Here is a 26,767-nt window from a genome sequence, read left to right on the forward strand (position 1 = left end):
TATATGTGATATCAACTGAGAGGTACATTTTCTGGATGCTTTAAATATTGACTGGCTTTCATAAATCTGCCCACTCATGAAAAAGCTTTAAACTGTAACCAGTGCCTGCAACCTGGTTCAGGTTATCAGTCAATCTTCCAGGGTAGTTACAAACAGCACATGAAGGAAATCATCAACATGTATTGATCATATATTTACTAACGGTGCAGAATTTAGCTTGAAAGCAGTATCTAGATCCATCGGATGTAGTGATCACAATATAGCAGCCATATCTAGGAAAACTAAAGGTTTTGTAGTGATTCCTATGTAGTTGACGTAAATAATATTTGTTGGTATGTAATAAGGAGCAAACAGACACTTTACTTGACACATTTATGAAATAGCTTTTTCCAGTTACTATTAAGCATGCACCCATTAAGAACATGACTGTCAAACCTGTTCAGTCCTTGTGGATTGATGAGGAATTTAAAAATTGTATGGTTGAGAGGGATGAGGCAAAAGGAATGGCAAATAAGTCTGGCTGCACAACCGATGGGCAAACATATTGCAAATTGAGAAATCATGTGACTAAACTGAATAAAAAGAAATACAAATCTACACTATGAAACAAAGATAAATAACATAAAGAATGATGGTAAAAAAAAAGCTTTGTAGCACCTTAAATTATATTTTGGGAAAAAAGGCTAACTCAGCCCCATCATTAATTTAATCAGATGGCTCATTCATAACAAAACTGACTGACATTGCCTACTACTTTAATGACTTTTTCATTGACAAGATTAGCAAACTTTGGCATGACATGCCAGCAACAAACGCTGACACTACATATCCAAGTATATCTGACCAAATTATGAAAGACATGCATTGTAATTTTGAATTCCGTAAAGTGAGTTTGGAAGAGGTGAAACAAATATTATTGTCTATCTACAATGACAAGTGACCTCGGTCTGACAACTTTGATGGGAAATTACTGAGGGTAATAGCAAACAATATTGCCATTCCTATTTGCCATATTTTCAATATAAGCCTACTAGAAAGTGTGTGCAACCAGGCCTGGAGGGAAGAAAAAGTAATTCCGCTACCTAAGAATAGTTAAGCCCTCTTTACTGGCACAAATAGCTGACCAATCAGCCTGTTACCAATACTTAGTAAACTTTTGGAAATAATTGTGTTTGACCAGATACAATCATATTTTACAGTCAACAAATTGACAACAGACTTTCATTACGCTTATAGGGAGGGACATTCAACAAGCACAGCACTTACACAAATGACTGATGATTGGCTGAGAGAAATTGATGATAAAAAGATTAGGGGGCTGTTTTGTTAGAGTTCAGTGCGGCTTTTGACATTATCGATCATAGTCTGCTGCTGAAAAAACGTATGTGTTATGGCTCTACACCCCCTGCTATATTGTGAATAAAGAGTTACCTGTCTAGCAGAACACAGAGGGTGTTCTTTAATGGAAGCCTCTCCAACATAATCCAGGTAGAATCAGGTATTCCCCAGGGCAGCTGTCTAAGCCCCTTACTTTTAACAATCTTTACTAACGACATGCAACTGGCTTTGAGTAAAGCCAGTGTGTCTATGTTTGCGGATGACTGAACACTATAAACGTCAGCTACTACAGTGACTGAAATGACTGCAACACTTAACAAAGAGCTGCAGTTAGTTTCAGAGTGGGTGGCAAGGAATAAGTTAGTCCTAAACAGTGCCTGATTTTAGCATGTTGGTGGGGCAAAAAAATAAAAAAGTGGGATGCATGCCGGCAGAGCCAATACACAAAACAACACTAAACTATACATTAATTGCACTATAAAAGTGACAAACGGTGCCCACAAACTGTTAGGGCCTACATAAAGTTGCCCCAACAGCAGTCCCAACATCTTACCACTGCTACACCTGGCTATCAGCGGAGCCTTGTCTGGCAGCGAAACAGTTAATTCAGCCTCATTTACTGCCTTTAAAAAAACCATAGCTGATACGGCTGACTTGCTTATACAAATGTGGTTTCTAATGACAATTGAGATGTACAACTATGGCATAAGGGGAAAACAAGCAGATAAGAGGCAATCTGTCATTTCGATTAAGACATTAATGAGCGAGCTAGGACGGACATAGTCAATATAACTATTTGTTTAGCACTTTTGAAATGTACAGCGACAGAATTCAGAACATAGGCCGTTCTTACAGTGTTTTCCCTGTACACTAAGTCAGAAGCTTAGGATAAATAAAGGGGGCATATAAGCAGACAATGAAAGCTCTGACAATATTTGATGATTATATTTCTCTAAAACAGGTTATAGGCTACATGTGCAGCACCAAGTCAGAACAGTAGGCAAAATTAAGAGGGGTAAATAGACCAAATTATTAGGGTGAGGCATATGGGCTACTAACATCTTACTACACAACATACACTTAGTATTACTTTCTTAGCTACAGTATACACATCTCCCTGGCATATTACATAATTTATTCAGCAGCATACAATACATTTTTGGACTCACCTTGTTGGGCTGTGCTCACTTGAACAGGAAGGTGGCACGTCGGTCCTTCTTAGGCAAGTTTTGTCATCAAAGTTTGTCATTCTCTGGATTTATGGTGCTTTCAAGACAACTGGGAACTCAGAAAAAACAAGTTTGAATCATGATGACTTCATTGATCTTCAGGTCGTGGCTCTAGAAAGATGGCCGGATTTACAATTCCAATTTGAATGACCATTCAAAACGTATTTTCCAAGTCGGAGCTCATTTATTCCCGACTTCCCAGTTGTCTTGAACTCACTGATGTCAAGTTTTCGCAGTTCCGAGTTAACAGTTGAATGTTTATAATTTTAAACTTGGAAAAGAGCCCCTTAATCCCAGATTTGGGACCACACAGCCACTCCACTGAATAGCAGGCTAGAGATTACTTTGCAATGCTTGCATTGCAGTTGCCACTGTCACTGATTCCTTCCAAACCACTCATTGTTGAATTTGCGATTTCCAACTTGTTGTGTAAAGTTTATGTCCAATGGACGATGAGCACCGATAGGTTTTATCTATAATTTCTCTTCATTATTTCTCTTCATATGACAAGGATTAAAAAGGATATGCCAGTAGATTGTTGACTTGATTCATAATGATCACTGCTAGCTAAGATTTTGAAAGTATGATGTTGACAATCAAAGCTACTGTACATACTGTATAACGTGATTCAACGTAATTTTATCTGTGGCCAATGACCTTGTGTCACGCCCTGGCCATAGAGAGGCTTTTATTCTCTATTTTGGTTAGGCCAGGGTGTGACTAGGGTGGGCATTCTAGTTTCTTTATTTCTATGTTTTCTGTTTCTATGTTTAGGCCGGGTACGGTTCTCAATCAGGGACAGCTGTCTATCGTTGTCTCTGATTGGGAATCATTCTTAGGCAGCCTGTTTTTCTACCTTAGTTGTAGGTAGTTGACTTTGTTTGTGTCCTGTATAGCCCTAGTAAGCTTCACGTTCGTTTTTGTTGCTTCTTGTTTTTGTTGGCGACATTATAATAAAAAAGAAATGTACACTCACCACGATGCACCTTGGTCCAGTCATTTCCCTGACGACGTTCGTGACACCTTGAGCCTTCTTGGATGGGTACTTCTAATGTAACTGTATGGCAGCACCCAAGGGGCTAGATCTTTCTAGCTCTACCCTTAGACTTGGCGGTGATGTGGTGTTCCCCATGCCAAAATAATATGCAAAACAGGCAACTGCTCCAACTGCCCTGAATGAGGGGTCACTACTTGTCCTAAATATTTCTAAAACTAAAAGCATTGTATATGGGACAAATCCTTCACTAAACCCTAAACCTCACCTAAATATTGTAATAAATAATGTGGAAATTGAGCAAGTTGTCATGGTCAAAACATATTGATACAGTAGGTAAGATGGGGAGAAGACTGTCCATAATAACGCACTGCTCTACCTTCTTAACAGCACTATCAACAAGGCAGGTCCTACAAGCCCTAGTTTTGTCACACCTGGACTACTGTTCAGTCATGTGGTCAGGTTCCATAAAAAGGGACTTAGGAAAATTGCAATTGGCTCAGAACAGGGCAGCCCGGCTGGCCCTTGGATGTACACAGAGAGCTAAAATTAATAATATGCATGTCAATCTCTCCTGCCTTAAAGTGGAGGAGAGATTGACTTCCTCATTACTTGTATTTATGAGAGGAATTGACATGTTGAATGCACTGAGCTGTCTGAACTACTACTCTATTCCATATCAAGAAACTGATGGAAGCAGTAAAATTGTATTTAAATAAACAGATAAAATTACACCTCATTGAACAGCGGGACAGTGAAGCAACACAAACATAGGCACAGAGACATACATATACACACACACAACAACATACACACGTGAACACATTCATTTTGTATTGTAGATATGTGGTAGTGGTGGAGTAGGGGTCTGAGGCCACACAGTGAATATATTGTAATGTTTTTAAAATTGAACAACTGCCTTAATTTTGCTGGACCCCAGGAAGAGTAGCTATGGGGATCCATAATAAATACAAACACAAATACAAATCTTTCCCTCAATCCTCACTAGTCTCCCAGTCCCTAGTCCTGAAAAACATCCCCACAGCATGATGCTGCCACCACCATGCTTCACCGTAGGGATGGTGCCAGGTTTCCTCCAGACGTGAAGCTTGGCATTCAGGCCGAAGAGTTCAATCTTGGTTTCATCAGACTAGAGAATCTTGTTTCTCATGGTCTCATGCTCCAAGAGGGCTGTCATGTGCCTTTTACTGAGGAGTGGCTTCTGTCTGGCCACAGTACCATAAAGGCCTGATTGGTGGAGTGCTGCAGAGATGGTTGTCCTTCTGGAAGGTTCTCCCATCTCTACAGTGGCACTCTGGAGCTCTGTCAGAGTGACCATCGAGTTCATGGTCACCTTCCTGACCAAGGACCTTCTCCCCCGATTGCTCAGTCTGGCCGGGCGGCCAGCTCTAAGAAGGATCTTGGTGATTCCAAACTTCATCCATTTAAGAATGATGGAAGCCAATGTGTTCTTGGGGACCTTCAAAGCTGCAGAAATGTTTTGGTACCCTTCCCCAGATCTGTGCCTCAACATAATCCTGTCTTGGAGCTCTACGGACAAATCGTTCAACCTCATGGCTTGGTTTATTTTCTGACATGCACTGTCAACTGTGGGACCTTTCCAAATCATGTCCAATCAATTCAATTTACCACAGGTGGACTCCAATCAAGTTGTAGAAATATTTCAAGGAGGATCAATGGAAACAGGATGCACCTGAGCTCAATTTCGAGTCTCATAGCGAAGGGTCTGAATACTTATGTAAATAATATTATTATTTTTTAATACATTTGCTGAACATCCAAAAACCTGTTTTTTTATTTTACCCCTTTTTCTCCCCAATTTCGTGGTATCCAATTGTTTTAGTAGCTACTATCTTGTCTCATCGCTACAACTCCCGTACGGGCTCAGGAGAGACGTGCATCCTCTGGAAAGTCATGCATCCTCTGATACACAACCCAACCAAGCCGCGCTGCTTCTTAACACAGTGCGCATCCAACCCGGAAGCCAGCCGCACCAATGTGTCGGAGGAAACACCGTGCACCTGGCAACCTTGGTTAGCGTGCACTGCGCCCGGCGTCACTGTTGCGCGATGAGACAAGGATATCCCTACCGGCCAAGCCCTCCCTAACCCAGATGACGCTAGGCCAATTGTGCGTCGCCCCACAGACCTCCCGGTTGCAGCCGGTTACGACAGAGCCTGGGCGAGAACCCAGAGTCTCTGGTGGCACAGCTGGCGCTGCAGTACAGCGCCCTTAACCACTGCGCCACCCGGGAGGCCCCAAAAACCTGTTTTTGCTTTGTCATTCTGGGGTATTGTGTGTAGATTGATGAGATTTTTTAATACATTTTAGAGTAAGGCTGTAACATAACAAAACATGGAAAAATCAAGGGGTTTGCATACTTTCCGAAGGCAGTGTATGTGCAGGCTACACACAGGCTCTCGACGCAGTTATGGTAGACAATGTCCAATCTCAATTTCCATCTCACATTCAAATCTCCACTAACATGTATTATGTGGCACTGGCAGTGGCTCAAATATGAACTGTTTCTAATCACAAAATGGCTGATACACTGTTCCCACAAAAAAAACGCTTCAGGAAATAGACATTTGCAACATTGTTTCATGATATTATGCTAACAAAAGTGGGAGCACGGTGGGATACTGGTCAGATTCGTCGGCAATTGATCAACTGTTGAATCTCCGCTAACCTAGGCTTGTTTGTTTAGCAGAGAATCTGATGTTCCCTGTGACAGTCACCACAATAAGCAGGTTATCATGAAGTAAAAACAGCCACAACCTTCCCAAATTCCCCCAATAACCAGGTGCAAATGGAGAGAAAAGGGTCAACAAGCTGCCTGACATCTTTCAGTCCAAGGTCGACTAAAACACATTTTCACTAGACATCATAAAATTTTACCAGTCGGCCAACAGTGTTTCATAGGCCTAGGCTATCTACGCTACATGAACGAAATTAGCCCAAAGGCCAGCAGATGTTGATATTGAGTCATTTCATCTTACTGTCCAAAGGAAATATATGCAGCCGACAATATACTAATTTCCCCCGTGGACCGGTTCGTACATAAAACATTCTCCATTCAGGATGCAAAGGCGTCGATTTCCTCCTTAACTCGATTTAATGTTGAAAAGGAGGGAAAAAAACAAATGTTCCACCGTCATGGTAGGGTGGCTAATGCTACCCTAGCATTCTAATGCTACCCTAGTTCAGACCAAGGGTGCTGCAACCTGATTGGCTGAACGCGAACAGCCACATTCGTGACTAGCAATTAGGTGGTGGAAAACGATGTTCCATAAAGAAAGTACGCATATTTTCCAGTTTTTTTAAACACTTTATTGACAATAAATCGAGTTAAGGAGGTAATCGACGCCTTTGCAGTCTGAATGGAGAATGTTTTATGTATGAACCGGTCCAGGGGGGATACGAGTGCATAGCTGGCTCCATACGTTCCCTTTGGACGGTAAGATTAAACAGCTCAATATCACCATCTGCCGGCCTTTGGGCAACAACAAAATAGTGTGGTGAATTTCCACTTACAATATTATAATGTCCAATTTTTTTTGCTGGTATTATATGCTTTTAAATAGCACTTCTGGTTTGAACAGGAATACCGGGATGCCCGGTAATTTCATGCAATTTTCTCAGGAAGCAAAATTGGTAGACTCTCGGGAAAATATTAAACTCTAACACACACACTCTGCTGTCCCATTACCACGCCAATGCCGTGGCCCACCGGGACGATGCCCAACTTCGACCTATGGCCCACTGTGCCCACTTTGCTCTCACCAACCTGGACCCCCGTTTCCCTGTGGGTGGGAGGGCACTCTGCCAGCTGAACCCCTCAACATTCCACAACAACAGCAGAGCTAGAGCTCAGGCGGTCTGCCAGCCAAGGGGCCCCAGTCCAGCCATGCCCAGGGAAGCTTTATCTCTCTGCCCTTTCATGTCTGTCCAATAGAGGGGTCACTGGGGCCCATGTGGCCCTGGATAGAGGGAGGGAGGGACCCGGTGAGAAGGGGGACAGCTGCAGACAGACAGGCAGAGGGAGCAGAGCAGCTGTAGCCACAGTTAAAGGTGTGCAGCAGGAGAGCTTTCTCAGAGGGGAGAAAATATGGTCAGAATTGTCAATTCTGGGTCAGCTAACAACAGCATTCAAGTGATAAATGTGGCCCCAGAGTGATAGAGGACAAGATGAAAATCTAAGTAAAGTGTTGGGCAATTCTACAAAAATGGAATTGCGCTGAGACAAAAAAAAATCACTTTAATATGTACTGTATCCCAAACAAAAAACACTGATTTCAAAGTTTAACAAACCATGCAACTCTATGCACAAGGACTACTTTTAACATGTTTTTATTTTACAAAAACACATTTACTGGAAGAACTTTGCCAATGCAAAATTTGGTAACAGAATTTTAGTAAAATCTCCCTCAGTTTTTTATGTGACCACGTTTTCCAAAAATATCTGCTCTAAAATTCTAAGATGTCTGCTGAAATAATTGGCTGTCAGCTATGACACGACACCTTAACTTTGAAAACATCTATTTTGGTTATTGAATTACAATAAGCGAAGTGGATTTACACCCGGTAACTGAATTGCGGTAACAGATTTCATCATGGGTCCCTGCTCTGAACTATACAGAAATGCATAATTATGGATATGAATGTCATTCTCTTCATGGTGATGTATCCTAAAAAGGTGCACAAAGGTAGAAATATGCAACATCCTCCTTTGCATATTCGGGTATTATTCTACACCCTGGCTATTATTTTATTAAGTAGTACTTTCAAGTATTTTTACTCAAGTAATTTACACCACTGTCTACAGTACAGTACAGGACTGTACTGTACTGTACTTTACTGTACTGAGCAACACTCTACGCAACTTTTTAAAACTTTACTTTGCTGTACTGTGCTCTACTGTACTGTACCATGCTCTCCAAACTTGTGAAACATAGACGTCTATGATTGGTTCAGATTCGTACCAAAAAACGATGTCTGTGGGACGTTGAAATCAAGGCCAGGACCAAATGACAATTTTTCAACTACTTTTCAACGTCCATGGACATCTGGTGTTGGTCGGTGCTCAGTGGGTAAGGATGCTGGTTACAGGAAATGGAAAGTGAGGGGGCTCATGGGCAGGTCAATAAGAGCCTGGAAAGGTGACATTTACTGGAGAGAGAGAAGAGAGAGAGGCAAATAGAGAGAGGCAGGGCTTGTCCAGGCTTGCTTTGACCACCAGATGACAGAAAGAGAAAGAAAACAGTTATGAGCAGAACATGCCAGGGAGGACAGTAGCAGGTGACCCTAAGAGCTGAACATAACAGTTTGGCAGTGGAAGGGAGGACTTTAACAGGTGACCCAACTGTGTTTTGTGACTACTGTGATATCCTATTGTATCCAATTTAATTTGAATAATTCCATTAATGATTTTTTCTGAAATTCTATTACCAATATCGTAACATAATTCATGTTTGAATCACTTAATAACTCATAAAATTAAATAGATACCAGCAAAAAAACTAGAACTAATTGGTATGTCTACCTTTACTTGTGTCACGTTCTGACCATAGTTCTTTTGTGTTTTCTTTGTTTTAGTGTTGGTCAGGACGTGAGCTGAGTGGGAATTCTATGTTGTATGCCTAGTTTGTCTATTTCTATGTTTGGCCTGATATGGCTCTCAATCAGAGGCAGGTGTTAGTCATTGTCTCTGATTGGGAACCATATTTAGGTAGCCTGTTTTGTGTTGGGTTTTGTGGGTGGTTGTTTTCTGTCTTTGTGTCTATGCACCAGATAGGACTGTTTCGTATATTGGAAGATATTGGAAGGTGTAAAAAAAAGTGTACCAATAGGGTTTAACAATAATATGATAAATCTACTCCATTTCAAATATGCTACATGTCCCAAAATATTGCACAACGTCTCTCTATATGCACAGAGAGAAAAGTGTATAAAAACAGAATTATGTTTCATTTACGCACACTTATCTCGGGTCAACAAGAATTTACAATTTGGTGTAATTTGTGTGTTTGTGTGAAAAAGATTCCCTTTTGAGTGGATGAGGTATTATGAATTTATGTGTGTAAACATGTTTGTGTATGTGTGTGTGTGTCAGCATTTTCATGTGTGTGCACGTTCTTGTGTGTGCACGTCTCTGTGTGTGCGGGTTAGTGTGAGAATGTGTTCACATCACATGTCTGTTTGTGTGTAAGTGTGTGCAGGGAGGAACACCCTTAGCCCCTGTGTGGTGGTCAGGTTGAGCTCCCCCCTGAGCAGACGGATGGCAGAGGGAGGGCGTCTGTTGAGCCCATAGCCCTGTGAACACACAATACAGTGTGGCACGCTCGCCTCCAGCTCCACCTGTGTAACAGCAGAGCCCCAGCAGGCCTCTGCCCCCTATACTACCTCTGTGTCCTTCCCTCTGCCATCTGGGTCAGTCAGGGAGCCTGGGCCTAAGCCACAGTCTGACCCCCCACACCCCAGGCCTCACGTGGAGTTGTGAGGGGATGGAGTCAGCCTCTGGGACCCAGTGCCCACAAGGCTTCCTCTAGCGTACCTGACTGGGACAGTTCTAGAGCAGCTGCTGTCTGTAGCCTATATCAAGCTCATCATCACCACCTGAAAACAAAATTGTTGGACCAAATCATTCAACTTACATGGTCTCATCTACATATGAGATTGAGCAGAAACTTTGTTTGAATAAAAATATTTAGAATATACAAATAAGACAACCAAGTGTGGATTGTAAATATAAATATATTACATTTTTTGACAGTTTCTATTCATCTATGAATCATTGCTATTAATGGATGAAATATGTCAGGAGAGAAAATAATTACAGACTGATAAAACATTGAATGAGAGATTAAGCACCTACCATATCATCTAAGTTAACTTAGTTTTCTATACATCCCCTCTATGAATGAAATCAAGCCTTCATAATATTACAGAATAATAGGCACTAATTTAGGCATGACACATCAGTAGTAACTGTAATAAGTAACTGTAACTGTAATAACAATATAGTAGTACTATGTAATGACATGGTAATATGTGATTACGCATCTTAAACTTGCTTTCTAGTAGAGTGATAGATCTATAACCCACATTTCTATGTGAATTTAGTGGGGCCACACAAAAAGTTACATATTGGCACTTTAACTCTAAGCATGGTGCAGTTCAATCTTTCACCACATGGGTGGCTGGTGTACTAGTTTGCACTAATCTGAATAGAATTGTATTAGAGAGAAATCAGATATGAACTGCAGGCAGCTAAGGTTATAATATCATGATGAAACTGAGACAGAACAGCAATAGTGATTACATCCAAATGAAAAATATGTTATTGTACATGTTAAATATGAAACAAAAAGACAGAAAACAAAAACCAATGTACTTCTTGAAGAAAATAATAATAAATAAAAAACTGGGATATAAATTAATGAATGAATGAATCAGCTATAAGCTATAGTTACTACTCTTCTAACCTTAGAAATACCCCCTCAAGCTACAATGGTAAACTATAGCAAAATATACCAAAAGAGACAACCACACAGTCGGTGCAACACAATGTAGAACTTCAACAGAGCTATTTCCAGATGTTAAGGTGAAACAGATTGATCATCTGTTATTGTGAATCAGATCAGTTTATGTTGTTTTCACTTCCTCTATGATGTCTCCTCACATGCAGGCACGGAAACCTCCACTACAGAAACAGCAGAGATAAATATAATATAATTGAATAGCTCTATAGTAACATTCTATTATATTATTATATTACTTATGGCAATTGCAAAATCGTTGTTGTAGATTTTGTCGCACTTTGTGAAAACTATGTGTCCAACTTTCTAACTACGTCCAACAAGCGAGTATCAGATGCATATTAACAATGCATATTAACATTACATTATATTTCAGGCAAAGCAATGATCATCATTCATGATTTCACATATTCTTTCACTTACCCTATGTACCTTAGGCTACACGACACATTACATAATGATGGAATTGCATAATCCTGTATGAAATGTTGGGGATTACACTACAGCATAGTAAAAGGAAAATAAATAACTCAGTATGTGTGTGTGATATGGGCTGTGTTGGAAATATACAGAGGGATGCGCCTCTTATCCAAGTACCTGATTCTCGCGAGGGTTGGCTTAGCAGAGAGAAACACGGAGGAGAGTGAGCAAAATAAGGAACAGACAACCACCCAGCCTGCCTGGTGTACAGAGCAGACGGGGACAGGGATAGACAGAGCCAGGAAAGCCGTCCGAGAAGTGGCTGGGCGTGACGTCACGAGTTTTCGGAACGTCAACAACAACCTGCAGCATCAGAACCTGCCAGCGGCGGTTCCCATTGGGCGGTTCCTGGGGTAAGAGGAGTTGCTGTCGCTTTTTTTCTGCCACCACAACATCTCTGTATTGTTTGAAGCCATTCCAGCAGCGACACAGTTCATCCTCTCGTTGTGTTTCCGGCCAAAGCGGCTTCTCTCTCATTTATTCACACGCGCACAAGAAAAGCGCGAGCTTAAAAAAGTACAGGCACGATAGGGGAACCCATTGCTCTCCCCACGACTTCCCGCGCCAGTCAGGTAATATCATTATGACAACAACCATAGTTATGCTACAAAACGGTTGAAAATATACTTCTGATACTGTGTTTATGTGAAGTTAGTAGTATTCAAGAATGGTGGAAGCTATGTCCACTGACAGCTAACGTTAGCCAGAGAGTGTTTGTAGTGCTTGCTACGTGAAGATGATGCTGATGCTGCAACGAGGCTGGGAGTGCGAGACAGTAGACAGGAGGGAGGTGGAGTGGTCTGGGTCGGGATCTGGCCTAGAGTGTGTGCTTTTTCTCAGCATTGCTTTCTGCCCCCCCTCCAATTAAAACAAAAAAACTATAAATCTCGAGGGAATAAATTGTTTACGTCAGGCATTAAATATTATATACAGTCAAGTATCTGAATAGTTTGGAATAATGTATGCATGCCTGTAAAGTCGATTCTTAATTCTTTAGCTCATCTGCTAGCAAGCTATTGGCGTCATGCGTTTGCTTGACAGCTCTTGAGGTGAGATGATGCAGTTGCTACTGTTGTGCTGGCAGGCAATCATTGGGCGCGTTCAAGGAGATTTGTGAAGTTGGTGTCACCGCCTTTCAAAGTGTGTTGCATTATGGGGATACAAATAGTCTGACTTGCGCCTACATGTTGACTGCATTGCAGTTGCTCCTCACCAACTTCAACCTGGAGCAATCGCCTGGGTTGTAAGGAGGATCTATTTTCAACCAATCGTTATGGTGTTTTTGTTTGAGCCAGCGACGAAACGGGAACAAACTTTTCCGTGATTCATATATACAGTGGATATATACAAATAAATAATATTTAAGACCTCTCATCAATTGATTGTACAGACATATGATTTCAGTTTGAGTGTGTGATATGGGGGTTAGAGACATGTTTATTTTGAGAACTACGTTGACACTGCCATGCATCTGAGCCTTGCTGTTGGAAAACCACAACAGTGTCCGACTTTCCACTGTCGCAGATGCACCTCCCCCGACCTCACTCATCGACTTTCGTCTACAGTGGGCTGCATCAGCCTAAACAACTGGAACATGCTAATTTTCAAAAAGCAGCCACATTGTTTCCATGAACCCTATGTCAATTTGATACTTTGTGTGCAAACAATGTTTACTAAAGCTTTTGTTTGTTTGTCTGCATTTCTGCAGCACTCTATAATAATTCAGACTGATATAATTCAGGATGTCTTGACCCACTCAACTATGTGACACTGTCACTTTATAAGGAGGACTAACACTGCTGCCTGCTCCTGTTTTTACATAAACATTTGGAGTGAAGATGGCTTCCCCTAGAGCCCTCATATACCCCTACCACTGCCCATAACTACTGGTACAGTGATAGGCTTTGTCATTTTATGACAACTAGGATTCTAATGCAGCCTCCGTGTAAATCATACAGTAGGCTATATGAGTTGACAAGTGATACTGAGGTAATTCAGTATCTGACAAGATAAGAGGAACTCCTGGAATCCATCAGACATCAGCATCCTCCAGCGTTCAATCACACCTTTTCATTTCCTTAATTTCAAACCAAAACACCGGTCTCGCTCTCTCTTGTTACTCTCTGTGTGATCCTTATGAATTTTCATTCTCCGTTCAGGCACTGTTCTGCTCCTTTGGTATTATCCTAATCCATGTCTAATTCAAAAGGCACAAATACAATAGTATGTTTAGTCTTGTGGGCTAGTCTGTGCAGATGATAATGGCAATAGATTTGTATTTGATAGACAACTAATTTTGACTTGGCTTTACTTCCATATCAGTTTTTTTTTTCTCCAGAGTTTCTTAGGAGGGTAAATGCCTTTGGACAACAGCTGCTGTCCTGGGTCTGTTCTAAGATGCTTGATGCTAAAGGAAGTGGAAGTTAGGAAGTGTGTGGCTAGGCTTAATGTACTAAGTGCTTCCAGAAGCCATCTTGGGTTACAGAGCAGTAGGCCTAGTTTTTATCTGGATTCTTAAGTGCGCTGCAGGAGTCGTGTAGAGCAACATGATATCCCTCCGCTAAGGAATCACTTGTACCCTTGACCAGGGTCTTGTTCATTAGGCAGAAATGGGAGCATCATTTAAATGCATTTCAGAACCACTTCAAAAACTATTTGATGCATCTTAAGGAGCTTATGCAGTCTGTTGATAAACAAATTAAAAACATGCCAGCCAGGGCATGTGTATACTGTTTGTTTAGATTATACTTTCTACAGAATACAATAATTCTAATCAAGGCTTTTAGACATAGGTCAGCAATTTGCATCTTTCTATAATTTCAGCTGTCTGTCATGTTCTGTATTACATTAGTGATGGGGAAAAATGTATACGGTTACATATCGAAATATTGTTGGGGACGATATATCCTATAGTTTTGACTAAAGGTCGACTGATTAATCGGAATGGCCGATTAATTAGGGCCGATTTTCAAGTTTTCATATCAATTGGAAATCGGTATTTTTGGGCGCCCGATTTGCAGATTTGTATTTATTTATATATATATATATGTATATATATATATTTTTTACACCTTTATCTAATCTTTATTTAACTAGGCAAGTCAGTTAAGAACACATTCTTATACGGCCTAGGAACAGTGGGTTAACTGCCTTGTTCAGGGGCAGATCGACAGATTTTCACATTGTCAGCTCGGGGGATCCAATCTTGCAACCTTAACTAGTCCAACGCAATAACGACCTGCCTCGCTCTCGTTGCACTCCACAAGGAGACTGCCTGTTACGCAAATGCAGTAAGCCAAGGTAAGTTGCTAGCTAGCATTAAACTTATCTTATAAAAAACAATCAATCATAATCACTAGTTAACTACACTTGGTTGATGATATTACTAGATATTATCTAGCGTGTCCTGCGTTGCATATAATCTGACTGAGCATACAAGTATCTGACTGAGCGGTGGTAGGCAGAAGCAGGCGCGTAAACATTCATTCAAACAGCACTTTCGTGCGTTTTGCCAGCAGCTCTTCGCTGTGCGCCAAGCATTGCGCTGTTTATGACTGCAAGCCTATCAACTCCCGAGATGAGGCTCGTGTAACCAAAGTGAAATGGCTAGCTAGTTAGAGCGCGCTAATTGTCATTGTGTTGCTGTTTTGAGCCCAGGGAGGAGCGAGGAGAGGGACGGAACCTATACTGTTACACTGGCAATACTAAAGTGCCTATAAGAACATCCAATAGTCAAAGGTTAATGAAATACAAATGGTATAGAGGGAAATAGTCCTATAATTCCTATAATAACTACAACCTAAAACTTCTTACCTGGGAATATTGAAGACTCATGTTTAAAGGAACCACCAGCTTTCATATATTCTCATGTTCTGAGCAAGGAACTGAAACGTTAGCTTTCTTACATGGCACATATTGCACTTTTACTTTCTTCTCCAATACTTTGTTTTTGCATTATTTAAACCAAATTGAACATGTTTCATTATTTATTTGAGGCTAAATTTATTTTATTGATGTATTATATTAAGTTAAAATAAGTGTTCATTCAGTATTGTTGTAATTGTCATTATTACAAATGCATTTTTTTAAAAAATCGGCCAATTAATCAGTATCGACTTTTTTTTGTCCTCCAATAATCGGTATCGGTATTGAAAAATCATAATCGGTCGACCTCTACTACATGCTATCCATTTTAGGGACACAATGACATCAGTGCTCTCACTTCACTAGAAGATCTCCCTTCCTGGCATATGACAAGATTCCAACAGCGATTTCATTTCGGAGAACTGCCCAGATGTATGAGTAGTACTGTGGTGGTGGGTTCCTCCAACAGCAGACAAAGGGTGGCTCTGGTTCTGGGGGCCGGCAGCCACAGGCAGATTGAGTGGGGCGCCCAGGGGACCCTGGCTTTCTTATATGGCACATATTTTACATGGAACATATTGGACTTTTACTTTCTTCTCCAACACTTTGTTTTTGCATTATTTAAACCAAATTGAACATGTTTCATTATTTACTTGAGGCTAAATTGATTTTATTGATGTATTATATTAAGTTAAAATAAGTGTTCATTCAGTATTGTTGTAATTGGCATTATTACAAAAAAAAACAAAAAAAAAACGGCAGATTAATCGGTATCGGCTTTTATGATCCTCCAATAATCGGTATCGGCGTTGAAAAATCGGTCAACCTCTAGTTTTGACAATATCACAATATTATTTGTGCGCTTAGTTAGCTGTACCTGCACCAAAACTCCAGTATTTCTCCTTCATAGTTTGTTCTTCATCTAATTTTTAGATATGGAGCCAATTTGTTTTCAGGTCTTTTATTTCCACGACTGATTAAAACATTGTTCTCCTGGTTCTCTCTTGTCCCTCTGCAGCAGACATATGGTGAGCAACGTGTTTGGAACATCGAAGCGCAATACATACTGTATCGGCACCAAAGTATTGTGATATTATTGTATCGTGAGGTCACTGGCAATTCCCAGCCCTATATAACACCATGACTTTTCTTTTATGTAGGCTATGGGAATGTGGATGGTCTGTCTGGGATAGTAGGCTATTTGCTTAATAGGCTCTCAATGGGAGGAGGCTGCGGGCAATTCCACTGTAACAGAGTGATGCTGAGACAGTGCAGATGCAAAATTTGGTAACAGAATGACTGTACAAACCATCATTCTATTACCCAACTTTGCATTTGCACTGTTCTTCAGGTAGGCTAAATGTGTTTTTGTAAAATGTTCTGTGGAAATTGTTAAAAGTAGTCCTTGTGAATAAAGTTGAACTTTGCAATCATTGTTTTTTGTTTGACATATATTTTAAAGTGAAAACGTAAGTCTCAGCATCACTCTGTTACTGTGGAATTGCCCATTTGGCTCCTGAAATAGATTTAGGCTACTTAATCCTTCTGTAGTGATTCTTGGGGGAACAAGGCCTGTCATAGTTAGGGTTGCAAAATTCTGGGATGTTCAATACATTCCCTGGTTTTCCCAAAATCCCGGTTGGAGGATTCCCGGAATCAGGAGAGAATAGGCAGGAAATCCCCAGCCGGGATTTTGTGAAAACCAGGGAATTCCCAGAATTTTGCAACACTAGTCAGTGTTTGCATGATGAAGCATTATGTTTTTGCACACTATCTATCTAGTTTAGAGAAAGAAAACATTTGAGTAAATTCAATGTTGTTGTAAATCCCCCAAAACGGAATCAAGCCAGGCATTAGCCAAATAAGTGTTTTTTGTCCAGAAATGCTTGGGTGCTTGTATCATTCTAGATATTCTTTATTTCCTACATTTCAGCAGCTGTGAATTAATTTACGTGTACCTAGCCTATATTCTTGCTGCTGTACGCTCCAGCCTCCAGGGCTGAGGGAATTGTAAATGCTTCATGGTGTATTTTTGAATGGAATGAGGCGTTTCAGATTCTTTTTCTGCTTGTATCCTCTAGGTCCACCCCCACAGTGAGAGTCAGGTCAGCCTCTCACTCTATAGTTTACTTAGTAGCTCTGATTTGAAAGTGTTTTATTTGTAAATGTGTTGATGGGCAGTGGGCACTAATTGGCCTTTCATATTGCTATGGGAACTAAGTACAACCCAGTGTTGGAGGTTACATAGTCACTATTGGCTCCATGTGTATGGCTCCATGTGTTCAGTGCCTTGTGAAGATAATTTAAGTAATTTTTTTACTAGTACAGGGCACCCTGCAGCCTGTAATAATAATATACTGTACTTCTAGAGATTCTGGGCCTATATGTCTACAGAATCTCTAGGAAATTAAATGTCTTCTGTCTGCTATTACCATGTCTACAAACTGGCCTGTTCCTCAGGATATCATTGATAGTCATTCATGGTGTATAATGTCTGTTTGATTCCCTTGTGGCAAGTGTGTCTAGTAGTTCACACTGGCCTTATCTGATGCTCACTGCATGCTCTGCAGGCATGTGCTTCATGAGTTGATTTTGCTGTCATCTCACTCATTGGCTGATTCCTTTGTTTTCTTCAGTGGATAGGACCTGTAGTGTGAGTGTTGCCTATAAAGATAGGCTAGGTATGGATTAGTCTAGTGGGTGACAGTACAGTATTGCCCATTGGAGAGTGATCACAATCAACTGGAGTTCAGTGAATTTCCCTAATATTGGTGTGCTGTTCATTTGGATTCAGGGCTGTTCCCTGACATGGCGAGATTGATTAATGGTGTATGGCTGGCTGATACCGCATACTACTGCAAATTTATCAAGTACTGATACTCCCTTCAAAAACTATTTGATGTAGTGCCATTCTTACGTATTTTATTCCTGTTGTTACTATTTTTTAATATTTTTTACTCTGCATTGTTGGGAAGGGCTTGTAAGCGAGCATTTCACAGTAAAGTCTACACTCGTATTCAGCACAATGCAATTGGATTTGAGTTGATTTGGCTGGCTCTTTCTGGACCCTCCCTCCGCTCCCCTCTCCACCAGGGCTGCGAATTGGCAGGGACCTCACAATACAATATAATCACGATTCTATAGATATTGTGATTCAATACTGAGATTTTATTGCGATTCGACGTTCCAAATATATTGCTCTCTATATGTCTGCTGCAGAGAGACGAGAGCCATGAGAAAACGAGTTTTGATCAGTCATGGAAATAAAAGTGCTGAAAAGATGTTGGCTCACTATTTACAAAGAAGATGGAGAACAAGCTATGGAGGAAAAATACTGGAGTTTTGGTGTAGGTACACCACACTATCTCAACGTTCTCCCTCTGACTACATTAAGACATTGAATTCAGCGTTGTTGGTTTTAGCAGAGCTGAAGACTGTTCTGCGGTGACAGGCTTACAACAGCAGGGCTGGGGCTTCGTCACACTGGATCTCAGCTCGCCACCGTGTCTGTCACTCAATCTGTCTGAGGCGGAGGGAGGGTGCAGGGGAACATAGTGGAATGGTGGCCAGCAGCACACAATGCTGCCTCTGCCACACATGAAGAGCCAGGCATGATATCGACAGTCAGCTCTCGGTCCTTCTTCCGCCTCTCTACTACTATAGACTAGTACTACACAGACTTGAGCTATCAGACAGGCTGAGTCACCACATCCTCTATGACTCCTTTTATTATTTTATGTGCTCTGTCCTTTATACTATAGTCATTCATTGACAGTCATATGAAATCCAGCAGCGTTCTGTGCAATGCAATGATTGGGAAGCTCCGTAACCCATAAGGCTGTGGCTGAAACCCCCTCCAGCCCCATCATATACCCATTGTGTACACCCCAGTGATTTTATAGGCTTCAATGTGAGACACAGCCAGCCAATAACAGATCTTTCTGGGAGGCTCCATCTCCAAGTTCACTTTTATGTTTGGGTGATGCCAGGGTGGGTTCATCTTTTATAAAACACGGCACACAATTTGATCTGTTTTTCTCCCTATAGGACTGCTGTTATCTGGTGTGCTGCTTTCACAGCTCAGTCCAAAATACATTTAGAATTCTAACCTCACTCATTACGATGCTAACAAACGTTCCCTAAGCAATAGGCTATTACTTCAAGTGTTCAGCACAGCAATTCGGAGACAATGAAATTGAAATATGATCTATTGTCTTGAAATGCAATCTATACATTTTCACGGATTAAAGAGCCTCTAAGGCCCCTTTGATTATTATAAGGAGGCATTATTTGATATTGATCTCAGGATAATAGATTCTGTTATACCACCTAGGAATTTGAAATGAGGCATGCATGCCTTGCTGCCCCTCACTGAACATTTTCTTATGATATATTTTGGTGGAGGATGTTGGCAGTTGTAAAGTACTCTAAGGATACAGTACTCTGGTTGCATGGTGCTACAGTATGGTGCTACAGTATGGTGTTACAGTATGGTGCTACAGTAGGATTCTAACACTCTGATCACAAGGTTTCAGTTCACCATCTGTACAATATGAAGTATAAAGTTACCTGTGTGATTTTCACCTGTAAGAGATTCTGTCAACCAACAGCTACTGCCAAGCGGCTAACGTTAGTACTGCGCGGACCCTGTTAGCCTAGTACACAGTGTCTTTACAAATGACTGACATTTTAAAGGTTATCTTCATTGATGCCTCCCCTCCCTTGCCTGTCCCGTCAACACTCAGCCAGAATCTGGACCATATCAACAGGATAATAACGTAAATATCTGGACGAGGTGAGCAGGGTTCTCACTAATGATTATAACACCCTGCATGTACTGTACATTGTATTCAATAAGGAGGTTCATTTCACTCACCTCGTCAACTCATTGTCCACTCAGTTAGTCGGGTTCATTCATACAATTGGGGTCAAAAGCACCTTTAGTAAGACACAAAGTCAGATACAAGACATTTGCTATCTGGTTTGTCCGGTTTGGTTTTCCAAGAAAAAAGGGACGTTCAAGGGAAGTGCTGGCCTGGGTCTTAGAACATACAGTGCCAAGAACACAAGATTGGGGACAGTATATTAAATCATGCCAGTACTTGTGATAACCCGAGGCCTGCATATCTCCACTCCAGCCAGTGTTCACTTTGAGGACTACATAATGTGTATGTTACTCATGCTGCTGTAGACTGTCTCGTACACACACTTCCAGGTCAAATGTTAGGCTATATTGTAATGTACTTGGTGGCTTCAGTAGTTTTAAAGAGACTGTAATTGTTAGTCGGCAAAGTATTGTGCATTATACAGTGGGGCAAAAAAGTATTTAGTCAGCCACCAATTGTGCAAGTTCTCCCACTTAAAAAGATGAGAGGCCTGTAATTTTCATCATAGGTACACTTCAACTATGACAGACAAAATGAGAATAAAAAATCCAGAAAATCACATTGTAGGATTTTTAATGAAATTATTTGCAAATTATGGTGGAAAATAAGTATTTGGTCACCTACAAACAAGCAAGATTTCTGGCTCTCACAGACCTGTAACTTCTTCTTTAAGAGGCTCCTCTGTCCTCCACTCGTTACCTGTATTAATGGCACCTGTTTGAACTTGTTATCAGTATAAAAGACACCTGTCCACAACCTCAAACAGTCACACTCCAAACTCCACTATGGCCAAGACCAAAGAGCTGTCAAAGGACACCAGAAACAAAATTGTAGACCTGCACCAGACTGGGAAGACTGAATCTGCAATAGGTAAGCAGCTTGGGTTGAAGAAATCAACTGTGGGAGCAATTATTAGGAAATGGAAGACATACAAGACCACTGATAATCTCCCTCGATCTGGGGCTCCACACAAGATCTCACCCCCGTGGGGTCAAAATAATCACAAGAACGGTGAGCAAAAATCCCAGAACCACACTGGGGGACCTAGTGAATGACCTGCAGAGAGCTGGGACCAAAGTAACAAAGCCTACCATCAGTAACACAATACGCCGCCAGGGACTCAAATCCTGCAGTGCCAGACGTGTACCCCTGCTTAAGCCAGTAAATGTCCAGGTCCGTCTGAAGTTTGCTAGAGAGCATTTGGATGATCCAGACGAAGATTGGGAGAATGTCATATGGTCAGATGAAACCAAAATATAACTTTTTGGTAAAAACTCAACTCGTCGTGTTTGGAGGACAAAGAATGCTGAGTTGCATCCAAAGAACACCATACCTACTGTGAAGCATGGGGGTGGAAACATCATGCTTTGGGGCTGTTTTTCTGCAAAGGGACCAGGACGACTGATCCGTGTAAAGGAAAGAATGAATGGGGCCATGTATCGTGAGATTTTGAGTGAAAACCTCCTTCCATCAGCAAGGGCATTGAAGATGAAACGTGGCTGGGTCTTTCAGCATGACAATGATCCCAAACACACCGCCCGGGCAGCGAAGGAGTGGCTTCGTAAGAAGCATTTCAAGGTCCTGGAGTGGCCTAGCCAGTGTCCAGATCTCAACCCCATAGAAAATCTTTGGAGGGAGTTGAAAGTCCGTGTTGCCCAGCAACAGCCCCAAAACATCACTGCTCTAGAGGAGATCTGCATGGAGGAATGGGCCAAAATAACAGCAACAGTGTGTGAAAACCTTGTGAAGACTTACAGAAAACGTTTGACCTCTGTCATTGCCAACAAAGGGTGTACAACAAAGTATTGAGATAAACTTTTGTTATTGACCAAATACTTATTTTCCACCATAATTTGCAAATAAATTCATTAAAAATCCTACAATGTGATTTTCTGGATTTTTTTTTTCATTTTGTCTGTCACAGTTGAAGTGTACCTATGATGAAAATTACAGGCCTCTCTCATCTTTTTAAGTGGGAGAACTTACACAATTGGTGGCTGACTAAATACTTTTTTGCCCCACTGTAAATGCATATCGCGTTATATAGGCTACAGAACCTTGGAAACCAGGGTGACATTTCATTAAGTTAGCATCATTTGCACTGCCAATACCACGGTAGCTCTCTCAATGGGCATCTTTGGTCAAATTGACTTAACTAGATACCTAAAGACCTGTTGTGTGACTGTACATCTAAAAATGTCACTGAAGAAAACGAGAGCCAAAACAAATAGCAAATGCATCTGCAGAGGAATTCTGCCAAACAGTTTAGCTCTACTGTTTCCTGTAGCATGTGTCAGTAATCCTGTGTGATTTTGCGATGTAGTGAAGGTGTGAGTTACTCTACTGTGACAGACAGTCAGGTGTGGGAGAGAGAGTATTGGGTGGATTGTGCATACACCGGCTCTGTGGTAGACACTCGGTGGATCATGTTGATGCGGCTCTAGCTTAATAAATGACTGTGGGTCTTCCGAGTGTTCACCACAAACTGCCGTCAGGAGATTTGCTCTAAAAACCATTGCTTGACTTGGATTGAAATCGGTTCCGGTGCTCATTTTGGGTGCCGGTACTGTTTACATTTAGGTGCAGGAACTCCACAATACTTTTTGAGCTAAGAGGAACAGGAGCTCAAGCAGTAGAACATTTTTAGGTGCTGGTACTCAGCTTGGGTGAGCTCCTACCTAAGTCAAGCACTGCTGATAACTGGCACTTTTGTGGAGTTGTGTGTCATTTATTCCCCAGCCTGATATGACAAGGCTTTTCTTAGATGTGTCAGCAGGTCTGATCTGAATGCTGATGCTAGGCAGAGCTCCACAGTGGAATACACTAACTTTGATTTATTAAGCTAGCCTAAGGTGAGTCTTTACACAGTACAATGTGGCAAGGCAAGGTTCTATGGCACCACAATTGAAATGCTTGCAGGTTTGATTCTCTCTGGACTGGCTATCGGATTTGGTTGAATTCCTTGTACATTTCACAGTACTCTTCTGGTCCTTGATGTAACATAGACATTCAAAAAACTATTGTCTGTCAAATCCTTTCTTTGCAAATTAAGTAAACAGGAAGTAACAGGAGACCATGATACATTGATGCATTGTTGCACATTTTGGGGAATATTCAGAGGTGGAAACTTTCCGTGGGAATTAACGGGAATACATGGAAATTAACTGAAATATATCTATACAAATTAATATTAATACCATTTAAATTGAGATGTTTTTTTTATATTGGATACATTTACCATATCATATGGAGACAGAAACATAAACCTTTTACCTTATCATAAGTAGACATAATAGAAATTTAAAAAAACAATTTGACTCTTCACATGGGATGATTTCACTGAACAACAAAAGAAAGGGAATATTGAATGATTCCCAATGATCCACCGCATCTCCCAAAAACGTTTTCAACATACATCTGTAAAATGATAGTCTAGAAACTAAAGCTTTGGTTGTCTTCCTTTCAGGCTTCCATGTCTTCTTCCTGGACCTCCTCAATGTCCCCCTCTTGAACATCAGACTCTGAGGCCTCATCTTCACTGTCACTTTCCAACCCTGTTGAGGATGGCTCGTGGTCAGGCTCAAAAAGCCTCAAATTTGCCCGGTTGGCCACCAATTTTTTAACCCTTGTATTGGTCAGCCTGTTGCGTGCTTTGATGTGTGTATGTTCCCAAACAAGGACCAGTTGCGATCTGAGGCAGCTGATGTTGGTGAGATTTGGAGTTTGATGGTGGCAACAGGGGAAAGAGCCTCAGATCCACAAAGTCCTTTCCAGCAGGTGGCTGATGAGCTATGTTGGCACGACTGCCATATTGCATCTCCATCCCAAAGCCCTTGCTTGGAAGTGTCCTTCGCCAGACTGCCAAGAACCTTGCCCTCATCCAGGCCAAGGTGGCGAGACACGGTAGTGATGACACCATAGGCCTTGTTGATCTCTGCACCAGACAGGATGCTCTTGCCAGCATACTTGGGGTCCAACATGTACGCTGCGGCGTCTATGGGCTTCAGGCAAAAGTCTTCACACGTTTTGATATATTTCAGAACTGCAGTTCCTCTGCTTGTAGCAACAGTGAAGTGGGCAGGGCTGTACGGATTTCTTCACTTACATCTGCAAGCAGAGTCTGAACAAAATACATAATCCGGGAGGATTCTCTTGATGGGGCTGTCCATATTGGCAGACTGTGATATGGCCATTTCTTGGAGAGACACTTTCCCCTCCAGGAGACTGTCAAACATGATGACAACACCACCCCAACAGGTGTTGCTGGGCAGCTTCAATGTGGTGCTCTTATTCTTCTCACTTTGCTTGGTGAGGTAGATTGCTGCTTTAACTTGATGACCCTTCACATACCTAACCATTTACTAGGCTCTCTTGTAGAGTCTATCCATTGTTTACAGTGCTATGATGTCCTTGAGGAGCAGATTCAATGCATGAGCAGCACAGCCAATTGGTGTGAAGTGAGTGTAGGACTCCTCCACTTTAGACCAAGCAGCCTTCATGTTCACAGCATTGTCTGTCACCAGTGCAAATACCTTCTGTGGTCCAAGGTCATTGATGACTGCCTTTAGCTCATCTGCAATGTAGAGACCGGTGTAACTGTTGTCCCTTGTGTCTGTGCTCTTGTAGAATACTGGTTGAGGGGTGGAGATGATCTAGTTAATTATTCCTTGCCCACGAACATTCGACCACCCATCAGAGATGATTGCAATACAGTCTGCTTTCTCTATGATTTGCTTGACCTTCACTTGAACTCTGTTGAATTCTTCATCCAGCAAATTAGTAGATAAAGCATGTCTGGTTGGAGGGGTATATGCTGGTGAAGAACATTCAGAAATCTCTTCCAATACACATTGCCTGTGAGCATCAGGGGTGAGCCAGTTGCATACACAGCTCGAGCAAGACATTCATCAGCATTTCTCTGACTACGTTCCACCATTGTGTAAAAAAACCCATCTTCAGAAGGACCATGAACTGTTGCTTTGTCTGTCACCAGTGCAAATACCTTCTGTGGTCCAAGGTCATTGATGACTGCCTTTAGGTGTCTGATTCATAATTTTCACCCTGAATAGTAGTAGAGGGACTTTTGTCAGAGGTTGCTTGTTGTGAGCGCTGAGGGAATTTTATGCACTTGGCCAGATGATTCTGCATCTTTGTTGCATTCTTCACATATGATTTGGCACAGTATTTCCAAATGTACACAGCCTTAACTTCTACATTAGCTGCAGTGAAATGTCTCCACACATCAGATAGTGCCCGTGGCATTTTCCTGTAAAGATTAGGAAAAAAATCGTAAAAATCCCCAAAAACAATTCTATGTACAGATAAATAGTTAAGCAGTTAGATTAAACAACTCCTTTGTAAGATAAATGTTTTACAAATAAAATATGTATGGAAACGGGTGAATTAATACTCCTCAGTTAGCAGGCTAAGGAATGCTAAAACCCACATGGTAGCAAAAACTAACTAGCAGAAATTGTTAACAAGTTCAAAATGATTTAAACACACTTTGCTGTAGGCTACTATTTACAAAAAATCATGTCATGAAAAATATGTTCACCCCACCCAGTATTGTAATGAAAATTTACCATAAAGCATGTAATCCTTGGCTCAGACAGTGTAGTAGTGTGGGCTCAATAGCATCTCATTAGTGTGCAAGATCTTGAGAATACATGTGATGGAAGAATGCACTGTGCATGCAGAGCGTTGCAATTCCATTGAATTGGGGATAGTTTAACAAAAATATGCCACAAGACCTAGAATTGCCTTGTGTGTATCCCACAAAAAAAGGTTCACTGTTATAAGCTTTTTTGATGAATTTAAGCAAAATTCCCCATATTCCCTGGCTTAACGTCCCATTGTTCTTAACTGACTTGCCTAGTTAAATAAAAGTAAAATAAAAATAAAATAAAAAAATGCAAAATTTCCAGAAGAATTCCGCGAATTTACCAGAAAGTTTCCGACCCTTTGCAACCCTAGTTATGACACACACATAAAATAGCATTTGTGTATAGTTTAAGGCTATGACATACTGTCCTGTGTATTATGTAGCCTACGTTTACAGTACAGTAATCCAATGAATTAATATTGTCTACTGGTCAGACACTTCTGAATCCTTGAACGTCAGAGTGACCACTGCTTCTAATACTGTTTGGAACAATGGTTATGTTGCGCCTCCAGTGAAGACCAGGCACACTACTGTAGCAGTACTAGAGATCGTCACGTGACTCTCTGAGGCTTCTGTTGTAGCTGGTCATTAGGTCGATAGGTTAACTGGCGCTTTGAACTCCTCGGTGTCGAACAAATTTGATTGAACAATTTAGTGGGTCTGTAACGTTTTGAGAACATGCTGTTTTCAGAAGTAGTAAGTAAGTAACCACTCTGGCAAAATCAATACTGCTCTAGTGGTCTTGGGAAATC

At 41.2% G+C, this 26,767-nt stretch overlaps 1 protein-coding gene across 2 annotated transcripts in view; it reads left to right on the top strand.

Moving 5' to 3' along the window:
• Positions 1-11,786: 11,786 nt before the first annotated feature.
• The window catches only part of akt3a (v-akt murine thymoma viral oncogene homolog 3a), a 152,884-nt gene continuing 137,903 nt past the window's right edge, over positions 11,787-26,767 (top strand). Inside the window, exon 1 of one of the 2 annotated variants that reach the window (XM_024388189.2) lies at positions 11,787-12,172. The gene's annotated coding sequence lies outside the window, so the exon portion shown is untranslated. The remainder of the gene's footprint in view (positions 12,173-26,767) is intronic. The other variant, XM_024388188.2, reaches the window with a different exon arrangement.

The sequence above is a fragment of the Oncorhynchus tshawytscha genome, linkage group LG25, assembly GCF_018296145.1.
Source record: "Oncorhynchus tshawytscha isolate Ot180627B linkage group LG25, Otsh_v2.0, whole genome shotgun sequence".
Taxonomy (NCBI): domain Eukaryota; kingdom Metazoa; phylum Chordata; class Actinopteri; order Salmoniformes; family Salmonidae; genus Oncorhynchus; species Oncorhynchus tshawytscha.